The sequence below is a fragment of the Cervus elaphus genome, chromosome 15 (assembly GCF_910594005.1).
Source record: "Cervus elaphus chromosome 15, mCerEla1.1, whole genome shotgun sequence".
Classification (NCBI taxonomy): domain Eukaryota; kingdom Metazoa; phylum Chordata; class Mammalia; order Artiodactyla; family Cervidae; genus Cervus; species Cervus elaphus.
In genome coordinates, this window is record NC_057829.1 from 53,523,682 (window position 1) to 53,536,973 (window position 13,292).

At 37.7% G+C, this 13,292-nt stretch overlaps 1 protein-coding gene across 9 annotated transcripts in view; it reads right to left on the reverse strand.

Annotated features, from left to right (window-relative positions):
* Nucleotides 1-13,292, reverse strand: part of RNLS (renalase, FAD dependent amine oxidase) — a 309,200-nt gene that overhangs the window by 218,170 nt on the left and 77,738 nt on the right. The window lies entirely within an intron of this gene.

A 13,292-nucleotide genomic window follows, 5' to 3' on the forward strand; every position in this document is an offset into this window, starting at 1 on the left:
TGAATGCATTGCTTCCCTGGGGAAACATATCAAAATGAAAATGAAAGGAAAAAGGAAAATGCATAGACTATCTAATGAGTCCAAGTGAGAATGAACTGGATTGCTAGCAGCTACCCAAGCTGGAGGAGCATACAGAATATGAGGTAAATGGGAAATAAGTAAATTAATTTTAAAAAGTGAAATCAAAGTTGTTTTGAAAGACAAACTGAAATTGTTGAAAATATTGGAGAAACAAGCTGAAGGAAAAAAACAAACAATAATACAGATAAAGGACACAAATCAGTTTCCTGGAAGCAGACAAGAAGAGTACAAAATTAGCCTATTTTCATGTTTTAGTGTTTCAAGACAAAAGAAGATACAACCATAGAGAAGCAGGCTTCAAATTCCAGTAGCCCACACTGAAAGAGATTTTAAATGGCTTGATGAAGATTATTTTTAAAAGTTAAATGGGAGAGACGCAAAAAGGACATAATAAATACAACGGCAGATGTGGAGAATAAAAGCCATGGATTTAAAACAACAATTAATAATGGGAAAGTCTTTTACAAAGAAAGATGTCAAAGGCCTAAACTTGAGACGAGGAAGTAGACAGATTTGAGGATGTGGACATTTAAAAAAAGTTTTTTTATCCAAATCCAGGAACAGGCAGGAGAAAAACTAGGACAAAGCAGAAATGTCATGCGAAACGTCTTATATAACAAACTGATGGCTTATGCCAGTAAAAGCTCTGGGAAAGAAGCAGCACCTGTCCAAAGGGAAGGTGTGAGGAGGAGGAGAAACAATAACACCTGGTCCCTTAATATACCATAGAGAGATTTTTGGAGCCAACTAACTAGGATTTGGGAAGAAATTTTGAGTAAAGTTATAAAATAGTGTTCGTGAGGTTTCTCAGGAGAGAAAAAAATAAAGTCTTGGTCAAGGGAATAAACTTATTTGGATATGATTCAGGCAAGAATTATCGACGGATGCTAAAACTAATGGGTGGAAAGCTGGATAAGAAACAGGATATTTACATGGTCTCAAAGTATCTCCCTACAAATTGCTTAGTAATTACAGAAAGGAAAATAGTTACTTAACAGTGGAGATATCAAACAAACATTACATGAACCAAGTGATCACCACTAGTTCACATTATAGGTAACATCATCATCACCAGATAGCATCATCAGTGACAGGATAAATTAATATCATGTGTTATCCAAACATAACATCCTGAGAAGTACACAACATCACATCCAACCCTGAAATGTAAAACCTGAATCTAATCATGAGAAAACATCAGACAAACCAAAATCAAGATGCACTTTGTATTACAATTGTTCAGAACTCCAACTTTCCAAAACTATCAAGGTCATGAAAGACAAAAACTGAAAAACCTTTCCAGATTAAAGAAAACTAAAGATACACAACAACAAAATGTTAACATGTGATCCAGGATTCAGTATCCTGAATCCTAGAGCAGAAAAAAATAATGATTTTTTTTCTTAGTATAAAGGTCATTACTGAGGCTATTGGCAAAATATGAATACAGTCTTGCCTTAGATAATCATGTTAATCTCCTGATTTTGATGACTGTATTACTGTGATGTAAGAAAATGTCTTGTTTTAGGGACGTACACACTCAAGTATTTGTGGGTATGAGGCACCAGCCTGTAATCTACTCTAACAGTTCTTAGATTTGATAAAACAAATGTGCTAAAGTGTTAACATTTGGAAAGTCCAGGTGAAAGATACATAGTAATTTTTTTTGCATTATATTTGCATCTCTTTTTCTCCATTTGAAATTATTTCAAAATGAACAATTAAAACTTTTCTTGAAAGGACACACTAACACAATTCATGAATTTTGATTGGATCCTGGTTGAGGGAAAAAACAGCCATGAAAGACAATGTGAGAGAATTGGGAAAATCAAAAACACTAGATGAAATTATGGAATGATTACAATTGCCCCCAGATTTGACAATGGTAGTGTGCTTATGTAGAAGGATGTCCTTAGTTTTGGGAGACGAGTGCCAAAGTAATTAAAGGTAAAAGTGTCATGCGTGCGGAAGATTCCATTATTGGTCACTAGATCTGACAGCAGCAGCTAGGCACGCACCTATCTGCACTGCTCTGCTCTAGGCACAGTACTTCTTTTGTTCCTTAGCCAGATACAGCATTTCTCTCTCGGTGACTGTCTTCATCCCTGGGGTGCAAAGGCTCCCATTTGATTAACATTGTTAGATGGCTCTTAAAGCAGGATTTCTGGGTTCCAATGAGTTTCAAAATTTAGTGAAAATGTCCATTCCGCATTTCCTTTGGTTCTCCATCCCCCTCAACCATGCTGCCCCAGGACTCAAGTCTGGGTTTGTAACAACTAATGTGTTTACAAGCTTCTACAAAAATATTTGTTAATTTGACTGCTTTGTCAGGACTGAGCATTGGATGTATTCTCCTCCTTTCCTGCTCCCTCATAGGAAGTTTCTCAGCTGCTCTGCAAGTAGACTTATTCAGACTACTCCCAAAATAACCAGAGAGACATGACTTCCAGAGGTGGACACAGCATGAGTTATTTCTCAAGAAGCTTTACGATCTTCCCATCCTCCCCGCTCCCCCCCAACCACCTTAGCAGTCAATTTCTGTCAACTCTGACCTAGCACTTATGTCCTCATATGCCCAAAGACCTCAGGGAGCCCCTTTCCAGCTGAGATCTTGAGAAGTACATATAAGAAATAGACAAGAAAGAAGGATGTACTGCAGTCTAAGGACAAGTGTCAAACAGGTAGAAGAAGGGAGTATTAACTTTCTGTGTATATTTATAAGATATGCAAGTTTTCAGAAATTCTCCTATTGGCAGGAAGAAGCATGGGAAAAGAATTATGAATATGTATAATCATAAATATGCTTTACAATGAACTTGCAAAGGTTTGATGAGAGAAAAGCTCTGCTTGTGGTTATAAATTTAATAGTGTTTTTCTGAGAAGCCATTTCTGTGATGCACCAAATGGAGCTTTTGATCAACAGGACATGAAATCTGAGGGCTCATTCTCAGATATATATAAGTTAGCTCCTGTTCTAGTCTGAACAGGAGGCCATTGATTCATTGTTTCACCAGAGGAATCATCTTCTACACTAACTCCACTGGAGACAGTAAGTGGGGCCATATGCCTCACTTGCAACACTGCGATTAAGAAAATTATACAACTTATTCCAGAAGTTATGTCACACAATGTTCTAGAGCTGAATGAACTCATCTGCTCTTGGGAGGTCTGTATTTTCTTAGAAGTACATTTTCTTTGAAATAACTGGGCATAACAGGCATTAGTTTTGGACTGTTTAGGAATTTACTAGTAGGTTAATATTACTGCAATCACCTGGATTGTTTAGAGTTTTACTTCAACTTTCATATCATTATTTAACTTCATTCAGGATAAAAGTAGTTCTTCAAAACTTCAGATAAAAACTAAGGCAAGCAAATCATTCTACTTAATGTTGGCATTTCTCTGAAATTGAGAGAAATATAACAATCAACCATTCATGCTTAATCCAAAGACACATTTTAAATTAGCCCCCTCTTCAAAAAGTTTAGCTTGACTGTTAATATTATTCCTATGAATTTATTCATCCCTTGAAGAGATTACTCACAAGCAGTGTAGTGGTAGGAGATAGATAATAAAAGTATAACCATGTCCATGAATTAGATTTGCTTTCCCTTACCCTAAATAGACAGCTATCTATATAATGATATAATTGCCTAAACTCAGGAGTATATATAAATCCATCTTCTATCTTCTCCTCAGGTGGTTCAGTGGTAAAGAATCTGCCTGTCAAGCAGAAGACCTAGGTTTGATCCCTGGGTCAGGAAGATCCTGGAGAAGGAAATGGCAACCCACTCCAGTGTTCTTGCCTGGGAAATCACATGGACAGAGGAGCCTGGAGGACTACAGTCCATAGAGTATCAAAGAGCCGGACATGATTTAGTGACTAAACAGCAAACAAAACATGTATACAAAACACTATACTTAATGTATAAGTATGTGAAAAAGTTAGCTATTATTATCGTGGTGTTACTGAATTAGAAGTATCTTTCTTCTACTTGGCTATTATTAGAAAAACTTTATATCAACAATATTAATTAAATTTCATACTAAAGAGCAAATCATTTGATCACTTAAGAATATACTTTACCTGATTGAATGCTATAAATTAGCTGTAAAAGTCATTACCTTTAAATCTGTGTCCTTATTAAAATGGGGAAAATACCTATTTCATAATGTGAAAAGAAGGCAAGATTCACAGCAGACATTCAATGAAATGAGAGTTCTCTCTCGCCCTCCACTGCTATGCCTAGTAGTGTACAATTCTATTCATGAATGTATTTTAACTGATGAACGAGGCAGCCCAGGGGTAATACCTGGGTTCTCAACAGTGTAGGCTCTTAACTGTCTATCAGTGTTCCTGAGCAGATCTGAAGAATAAAACAATGACTTCGGCCATCACACTACTGAGCTCCTCTAAGGTACACCATGACAGTTCAGTGAGCTGATCTTGTGAGATACAAGGTGTTAGTAGCTTTGTCATTTTCACATTTTATAGTCAAAGCATATGGATTTCTCTTTAATCAATAACCCCAAATCCCTGGTCATTATCAGAGCAGTTATCTAAAAGTGATAACTTTCAGCTCTTGACAAGACTGGCTTGAAACATCTTATCTCTAGAAAGCAAACAATGATATATTCCTCTATATTTTCAAAGCTCTTATCATATTCTGCTCATCCAGACAAGAAACTTGCTCCCATATGATCTTCATTCCTTGCTGAGAGCTGGTAGCATAACATAGAATCAACCCAATTATGGATACTCCTATGTCTTTTTTTCTGTGCGTGTCTTTCTTCTCTACTAGTTTGTCAGTTCCTTTAGGAAATACAGCATACTATGAGAATATTACATTCATCTTTGTATCTATCATTCTGCTTCACTCATAAGAGTGCCCTCACTATAAATCCATAGAACAGTGTATATCAAATTAGAGTGTACTTATCACTGGGATCAGAAATATCAGAGATATCTGCTTAAAATGCAGACTATTTTATTCTACTGATTCATTGATGGTCTGGGAACCCAGGGAGATTTTAACAAGCTCTGTAGATGTTTCTTACATACAGTAAAGTTTGGGAACTCTCTCACAGAAGAAGGCTACGTGACACTAATTTTCTTAGTAGTTTTATTATTACTGGTTGAAGTCTTATTACTGTAATTCTGAGTCTATTTTGTATGGACTGGAGCAAATGAGCAAAGATTTATGTATGTGAAAGTGAAAGTTGCTTGTCATGTCCAACTCTTTGCGACCTCATGGACTATACAGTCCATGAAATTCTCCAGGCCAGAATACTGGAGTGGGTAGCCTATCCCTTCTCCAGGGGATCTTCCCAACCCGGGATTGAACACAGGTCTCCCGCACTGCAGGAGGATTCTTTACCAGCTGAGCCACAAGGAAAGCCCATTTATGGATGTACTTAAATTTTAAAAAATATTTTGAAAGTTTTTTTGAGAAACAGAGTTGTCATTGTGGATGCCTATGGATACCAATGCGGACTGGAGGAAAATGAGGAAGAACTCTGGTGTTGCATTTGAACTCAACACTTCTTTAAAAATGAAATCTTAGGTCTGTCCTCTGAAAGGTTGTAGGAGCAATGACATACCAGGAGTAATTAAGTACCCCCAGGATGCTTCTGATGCTTTTGAACTATGGTGTTGGATAAGACTCTTGAGAGTTCCTTGGACTGCAAGGAGATCCAACAAGTCCATCCTAAAGGAGATCAGTCCTGGGTGTTCACTGGAAGAACTGATGCTGAAGCTGAAACTCCAATCCTTTGGCCATCTCATGCGAAGAGTTGACTCACTGGAAAAGACCCTGATGCTGGGATGGATTGGGGGCAGGAGGTAAAGGGGACGACAGAGGATGAGATGGTTGGATGGCATCACCGACTCGATGGACACGGGTTTGAGTAAACTCCGGGAGTTGGTGATGGACAGGGAGGCCTGGCGTGCTGCAATTCATGGGGTCGCAAAGAGTCGGACACGACCGAGCGACTGAACTGAATTGAACTGAACTGAACTGAGGACTGAGACATTGGTTTGTAAACAATATTCCCAATCAAAAGAAATCAACTGTCCTTAGAGACATGGCTGATTCCAAGTCTAGAGATGAAAAAGTATGTGAGGTTTGAAAATTTTTTGCCAGACAACAAGGAAGTGTTCTTTAAAGAATAATAGAATACTCCATGGCTGATTCATGTCAACGTATGACAAAACCCACTGAAATGTTGTGAAGTAATGAGCCTCCAACTAATAAAAAAAAAAAAGAATAATAGAATAATGATAGCCAATTCAGACAAGGATTATCACCTGATGCTAAAACCATGCTATTAAGGAACAGAAATTCATATTTTCTTCCTACATTACTTACTGTTTTGTTGTTTAGTCTCTCAGTCACATCCGACTCTTTGTGACCTCATAGACTGCAGCCCACCAGGCTCTTCTGTTATGGGATTCTCCAGGCAAGAATATTAAAGTGGGTTGCTATTTCCATCTCCAGCGGATCTTCCCAACCCCAGGGATCACATCCAAGTCTCCTGCTTGGCAGGCTGATTCCTTACCACTGATCCAACAGAGAGGCCCTACTTATTACTTACAGACTATCATTCCATAAGTAACTCGCTAAGTACAAAGGAGAAAAATGATCCTTTATAATGGAGAGATCTAACAGTCACCAACTTCACCAACCAAATGATCAGATTATGATCATCAGAGGAATAAGCTGCCTTCTTGTCCCTTTGATGTGATACAGTAAGAAGTACACATGTCATCTATGTCAAAAATGTTTAACCTGATGTTTCTCAAAGTGTGGTCCCCAGACCAGCAGCATCAGGATTAGCATCAGCATTAGACATGCAAATAGGTCCTACTGAATCAGGAACTTTGGAAGTAGGCCAAACAATCTATGTTTAATAAAGCCCTCCGGATGATTCTGAAACATGTTAAAATTGGAGAACCAGTGGGTTAACCTGAATCTAATGGAAAAACAGTGAGATAAATTCAGATAATAAAATTTTCTACTGGCTTGAAATCTTCAAAAAAGTCAAGGTCACAAATAGCAAAAAAGTAAAGTCTAGGAGGAATTGTGGGAGGAAACTTTTAGATTAAAGCTAAGGAGATGTAACAATCTAATACAGTGAATTTTAATTGGGTTCTGAATTTAAAATAATAAAAAAACAGCCAGTTATGATGTCTGCAACTTGTCAACTTAATTTTAAATGATCAAGGAAAAATAAAAACAACAGGCAAAAATAAAAAAATACAAAATAAACAGGTATTATATATATAGAAGGGGAAAATAAATCTGAAACAATGCTAACAGTTGATGTATATAGATGTCATTGAGCTATTTTTCAGTTTTTTTGCAATTTTGAACATTTTTACAATAAGATGGACAAAAATTAATGCAAAATTACATTTAGAAACCATAAGAAAAATGAGCACTCTAAAAACCAAAAACAGAAGTTGACCTACAAAACAATCAAACAAATTCATTTTTGCAAAGTGAAATAAATTATTCTGAAGCAACTAAATGCTTGGCAATTGAAGTGGCAGAGTTGAGATAACAGGGCTAGTCACTTACTGAGCTCTGACATAGGTTTCATCCCCATATTTTATAGACACCCACACATGGACTATATTAAAAAGTGCTGCACTTCCAATTTTTCCCTTTACTACAGAGGAAATGCAGAGAGAGTTAATAACATCATCAACCATAAGCTTTTAAGGTTCAGCATCCTAATAAAACTGATGAATCTTGACTTGCAGCCTCAGCAGTTAAATTACTGCTATGAAAATCACTGCCAATGGCCAAGTTGCATGAAAGAATAATTATACATGTTTACTGTTAACCATCAGTCAAGTCCAAGAGCTATGAGATGAAATATGAAATGCAATTAAATGTGAATGTTAGTCTGAGGGCCTACCTGCCCCAATCTCTCTCTCCTCTCTACCCCCACACTGCCTTTCTTTCTCTCTCTCTCTCTCTCTCTCTCTCTCTCTCTCTCTCACATGCACAGACACACACACAAGAAATGAGCATAATATTTTCTCTAAGTATTTTCCTGGAACTTTAAAAAAGCTACTGAAAGATAAAAAACAGTAAGTCCTAAATGACATCCCTGAAAGAAGGGGTCCAATCAACTGCAAACAAATCAATAAAGTGGGTACTATGTTAATAGAAGTATTAAACTTTCATTTTTCAATCTGTTCTTGAGAAACTGTACTATCCGTAGCAAGATTCTATCACCATATTTAAAGTATATGATTTATGGCTAACTTTCTTCTATAGCTTTTAAGAGAAAGCATTTTTTAGTTGTCCCTTGTGAGCTGCTAACATCTGCACTGATGAAAGAATTGAAAAGAACAAAATTCACAAAGGATTACCACTATCAGATTTTTAAAAAGAGAAGCAATACATTATAATTTGATGTACTGATAGTTTTTGAAGTACTTTCCAATGTAAACTTTAAAAGATCATAATGAATATTTAATTTCAATGAAGCACACATTGAGAGTTCAAAATTATCGACCACTAAGAAACTAAATCCACCAATAAAATAATGTAACCACTTATTACATCCACATGCATGATTTTGAGCTGTGATTATATGTAAATCTAATGCCTCTACAACAGATAACTGTAGGACTACTAGATATTTCTGCAACCTTAAAATTGAGTAAATAGTCAATAGTGAGAGGAGTTAGTTAATGGATGGCAGTTGCAGCTGCAAAGTGAATTACCATTCTTTGAAAATCTGAATTTTAATCTCGAATGGTCTCTATACTATAAGGAAGAACTATTTTGAAGCCTTTTATTATTAAGTCTCTTATCCTGTCTTCAGTTGCCAGCTGCATATCCATCAGACTTGGGAAAACGAGCAAATTCCAATCAGTGAACAGCTTGAAATTGAGGGTTCTTGAGGGAAGGTTGTCAAGTGAAACAGGGCTCCAGAGAGAATTTTTAGCCTTGTGGCTACGACTGTGTCCTATGCAGACAGACAGATGTGTTTGAATAACTCCACCGCCTACAAACTGTGCAACCTAATGAAAACCACATCAGTTTTTCATGTCTTTACTTCCCCATCTGTAAATGAGGATATTTATCTCATGAGTGGGCTTCCCCAGTGGCTCAGTGGTAAAGAATATGCCTGCAGTGCAGAGGTGCGGTTGTGACCCCTGAGTCAGGAGGATCCTCTAGAGAAGGAAATGGCAACCCACTCCAGTATTTTTGTTTGGAGTATTCCATGGACACAGGAGCCTGGCAGGCTGCAGTCCATGGGGTCACAAAGAGTTGGACACAACTTAGCAACTAAGCAACTTATTCATTAATTCATTCCTTGTTTCTCATTTTATTTCATTTTTTTTTATCCCTTGATTGTAACAGACTCCTTGTACATACTACCTGCTGTGACAGGTTGTCTTTTGTATTTATTGTCATAAGATTATACATAATATTTTCTTATATGTGTGCTTAGTCGCTCAGTTGTGTCTGACTCTTTACAACCCCAAAACTGTAGCCTGCCAGGCTCCTCTGTCCATGGGACTTCCCAGACAAAAGAGTCAGACACGACTGAACGACTAAACAACAACCAACCAACCATAACTGATATATATTAAGTATTCGGTAGATTGCTGTTCTTGATACTTATTATTTGATACAATCCTAATGCTATCTACTGGAAACAATACCCAGTAGTAGATGTGTCTGGTAGTGAAAGTAAAGTCTGACGCTGTAAAGAACAATATTGCACAGGAACTTGGAATGTTAGGTCCATGAATCAAGGTAAATTGGAAATGGTCAAACAGGAGATGGAAAGAATGAACACTGACATTTTAGGAATGAGTGAACTAAAATGGACTGGAAAGGGTGAATTTAATTCAGATGATCATTACATCTACTACTGTGGGCAAGAATCCCTTAAAAGAAACGGAGTAGCCATCATAGTCAACAAAAGAGTCTGAAATGCAGTTGTTGGGTGCAGTCTCAAAAATGACAGAAAGATCTCTGTTTGTTTCCAAGGCAAATCATTCAATATCACAGTAATCCAAGTCTATGCCCCAACCACTAATGCCAAAGAAGCTGAAGTTGAACGGTTCTATGAAGACCTATAAGACCTTCTAGAACTAACACCCCCCAAAAAAGTCCTTTTCATTATAGGGGACTGGAATACAAAAGTAGGAAGTCAAGAGATAGCTCTAATAACAGGCAAGTTTGGCCTTGGAGTATGAAATGAAGCAGGGCATAGGCTAACAGTTCTATCTCTGCCAAGAGAATGCACTGGTCATAGCAGACACCCTCTTTCAACAACACAAGAGACGACTCTACATATCGACATCACCAGATGGTCAACACCGAAATCAGATTGATTATATTCTTTGCAGCCAAAGATGGAGAAGCTCTATACAGTGAGCAAAAAAAGAAGACTAGGAGCTGATGGTGGCTCAGATCATGAACTCCTTATTGAAAAATTCAGACTTAAATTGAAGAAAGCAGAGAAAACCACTAGGCCATTCAGGTATGACCTAAATCAAATCCCTTACAATTACATAGTGGAAGTGACAATTAGATTCAAGGGATTTAGATATAACAGACAGAGTGCCTGAAGAGCTATGAATGGAGGTTCATAACATTGTACAGGAGGTGATGATCAAAACCATCCCCAAGGAAAAAGAACGCAAAAAGGCAAAATGGTTGTTGAGGAGGTCTTGCAAATAGCTGAGAAAAGAAGAGAAGCTGAAGGCAAAGGAGAAAAGGAAAGATATACCCATTTGAACACAGAGTTCCAAAGAAAAGCAAGGAGAGATAAGAAAGCCTTCTTAAGTGAACAGTGCAAAGAAATAGAGGAAATCAATGGAATGGGAAATACTAGAGATATCTTCAAGAAAATTAGAGATACTAAGGGAATATTTCATGCAAAAAGGGGTATAATAAAGGACAGAAACTGTATGGACCTAACAGTAGCAGAAGATATTAAGAAGAGGTGGCAAGAATACACAGAAGAACTATACAAAAAAGATCTTAATGCCCCAGATAACAACAATGTTGTGATCACTCACCTAGAGTCAGACATCTTGGGGTGTGAAGTCAAATGGGCCTTAGGAAGCATCACTATGAACAAAGCTAGTGGAGGTGATGGAATTCTGGCTGAGCCATTTCAAATCCTAAAAGATGATGCTGTGAAAGTGCTGCACTCAATATGCCAGCAAATTTGGAAAACTCTGCAGTGACCACAGGACTGGAAAAGGTCAGTTTTCATTCCAATCTCAAAGAAGGGCAATGCCAAAGAACATTCAAACCACCACACAACTTTACTCATTTCACATGCTAGCAAAGTAATGCTCAAAATTCTCCAAGCTAGGCTTCAACAGTATGTGAACCAAGAACTTCCAGATGTTCAAATTGGATTTAGAATAGGCAGAGGAACCAGAGATCAAATGGCCAACATCCGTGGGAACATAGAAAAAGCAAGAGAATTCCAGAAAAATATCTACTTCTGCTTCATTGACTACACCAAAGCTTTTGACTGTGTGGATCACAACAAATGGTGGAAAATTCTTAGAGTGATGGGAATACCAGACCACCTTACCTGCCTCCTGTGAAACCTGTATGCAGGTCAAGAAAGTAACAGTTAGAACCAGACATGGAACAGCAGACTGCTTCTAAATAGGGAAAGGAAAGTATGTCAAGGTTGTATTTCATCACCCTGTTTATTTAACTTATATTCAGAGTACATCATGTGAAATGGCAGGCTGGATGAAGCACAAGCTGGAATCAAGACTGCCAGGAGAATATCAATAACCTCAGATATGTGGATGACACACTCATATGGCAGAAAGTGAAGAAGAACTAAAGAGCCTCTTGATGAAAGTGAAAGACGAGAGTGGAAAAGCTGGCTTTTAAAACTCAACATTCAAAAAACTAAGATCATGGTATCTGGTCCCATCACTTCATGGAGAATAGATGGGGAAATAATGGAAACAGTGACAAACTTTATTTTCTTGGGCTCCAAAATCACTGCAGATGGTGACTGCAGCCATGACATTAAAAGATGAATGCTCCTTAGAAGAAAAGCTATGACAAACCTAGTGAAAGTGAAAGTGAGTCGCTCAGTCGTGTCCGACTCTTTGTGACCCCATGGACTGTAACCTACCAGGCTCCTCTGTCCATGGGATTTTCCAGGCAAGAGTACTGGAGTGGGTTGCCATTTCCTTCTAGAATATGACTGAACAACTGAACAACAACAAAAACAGTGTTCTCTACTAGTGTTTCCCCATCAGTAGCTTGTGAATCATGAATGATAGTAGTGGTTGTGATGACAGTGGCTGTAGCAACGGTAGTGGTGGGGAATTAAAAGACCACAGCTTAGAACTCTGTGTCTGTTGGTCAAAGCCTGTTTCCTATAATTCCCTTCTATTGCTTTCCCAGTATTTTACCCCATCTAGGAATGTCTCTTTGAGACAATGTTTACATAGAAGAAAACTATGCAGAAATTTAAAGAAACATTGGCATGAATAACGTCAAATATTTCTACTCTCAGCTTAATCCCTAAATATAACTGTTGATTTACTGATTTACTATCACCCTCCTCCATCCTTTCTCAAAAGCACTGAACATTTCCCTCTGGGTTTCAGAATGCAATAGTTTTAGAATGACTGTTTTTCCTTTGGCAGGACACTTTTTTGTGTCTGCAGGGGAGGGGGGTGGCTCTTAAACCGCTTATAAGACTGCCCCAGTGGTGTTCTCCTCCTGTATGTCTGAACTAAATTCCTCTCTGGTTCTTTTTTGGCCTCCAGAAGAACAACTCCAGTACCTCAAAGTTCAATGTCACAACACTGAGTGACCAGGTGGGACTCACCACTTTCTTCTCTATTTATATGACCATTATTTTTATGACCAGCTAGTCTTTGACAAACAAACACAGGCAATTTTTTCCATTGTCTTAAATAAGGGACAGAACTGCTTTATCTGTGAGATCTATGAGAAAATAGACCACATGTGCTTTGATCCTCACTCCATTCTCAACACCTGGCATAGTGACTGGTGTGGTAGACACTGGGAAAGTATTTGCTGAATGACAGAATGAATGGCAGAAAGAAAGTAAGAGGCAAAATAAAAGAGAAAAAGGAAGCAGAAAAAAGAAAAATAGCAGTTCTAATCTCAGTTTTGAACTCAGAATGAACTATATAAAAGACTGATTGCCTTTTTCAAAAA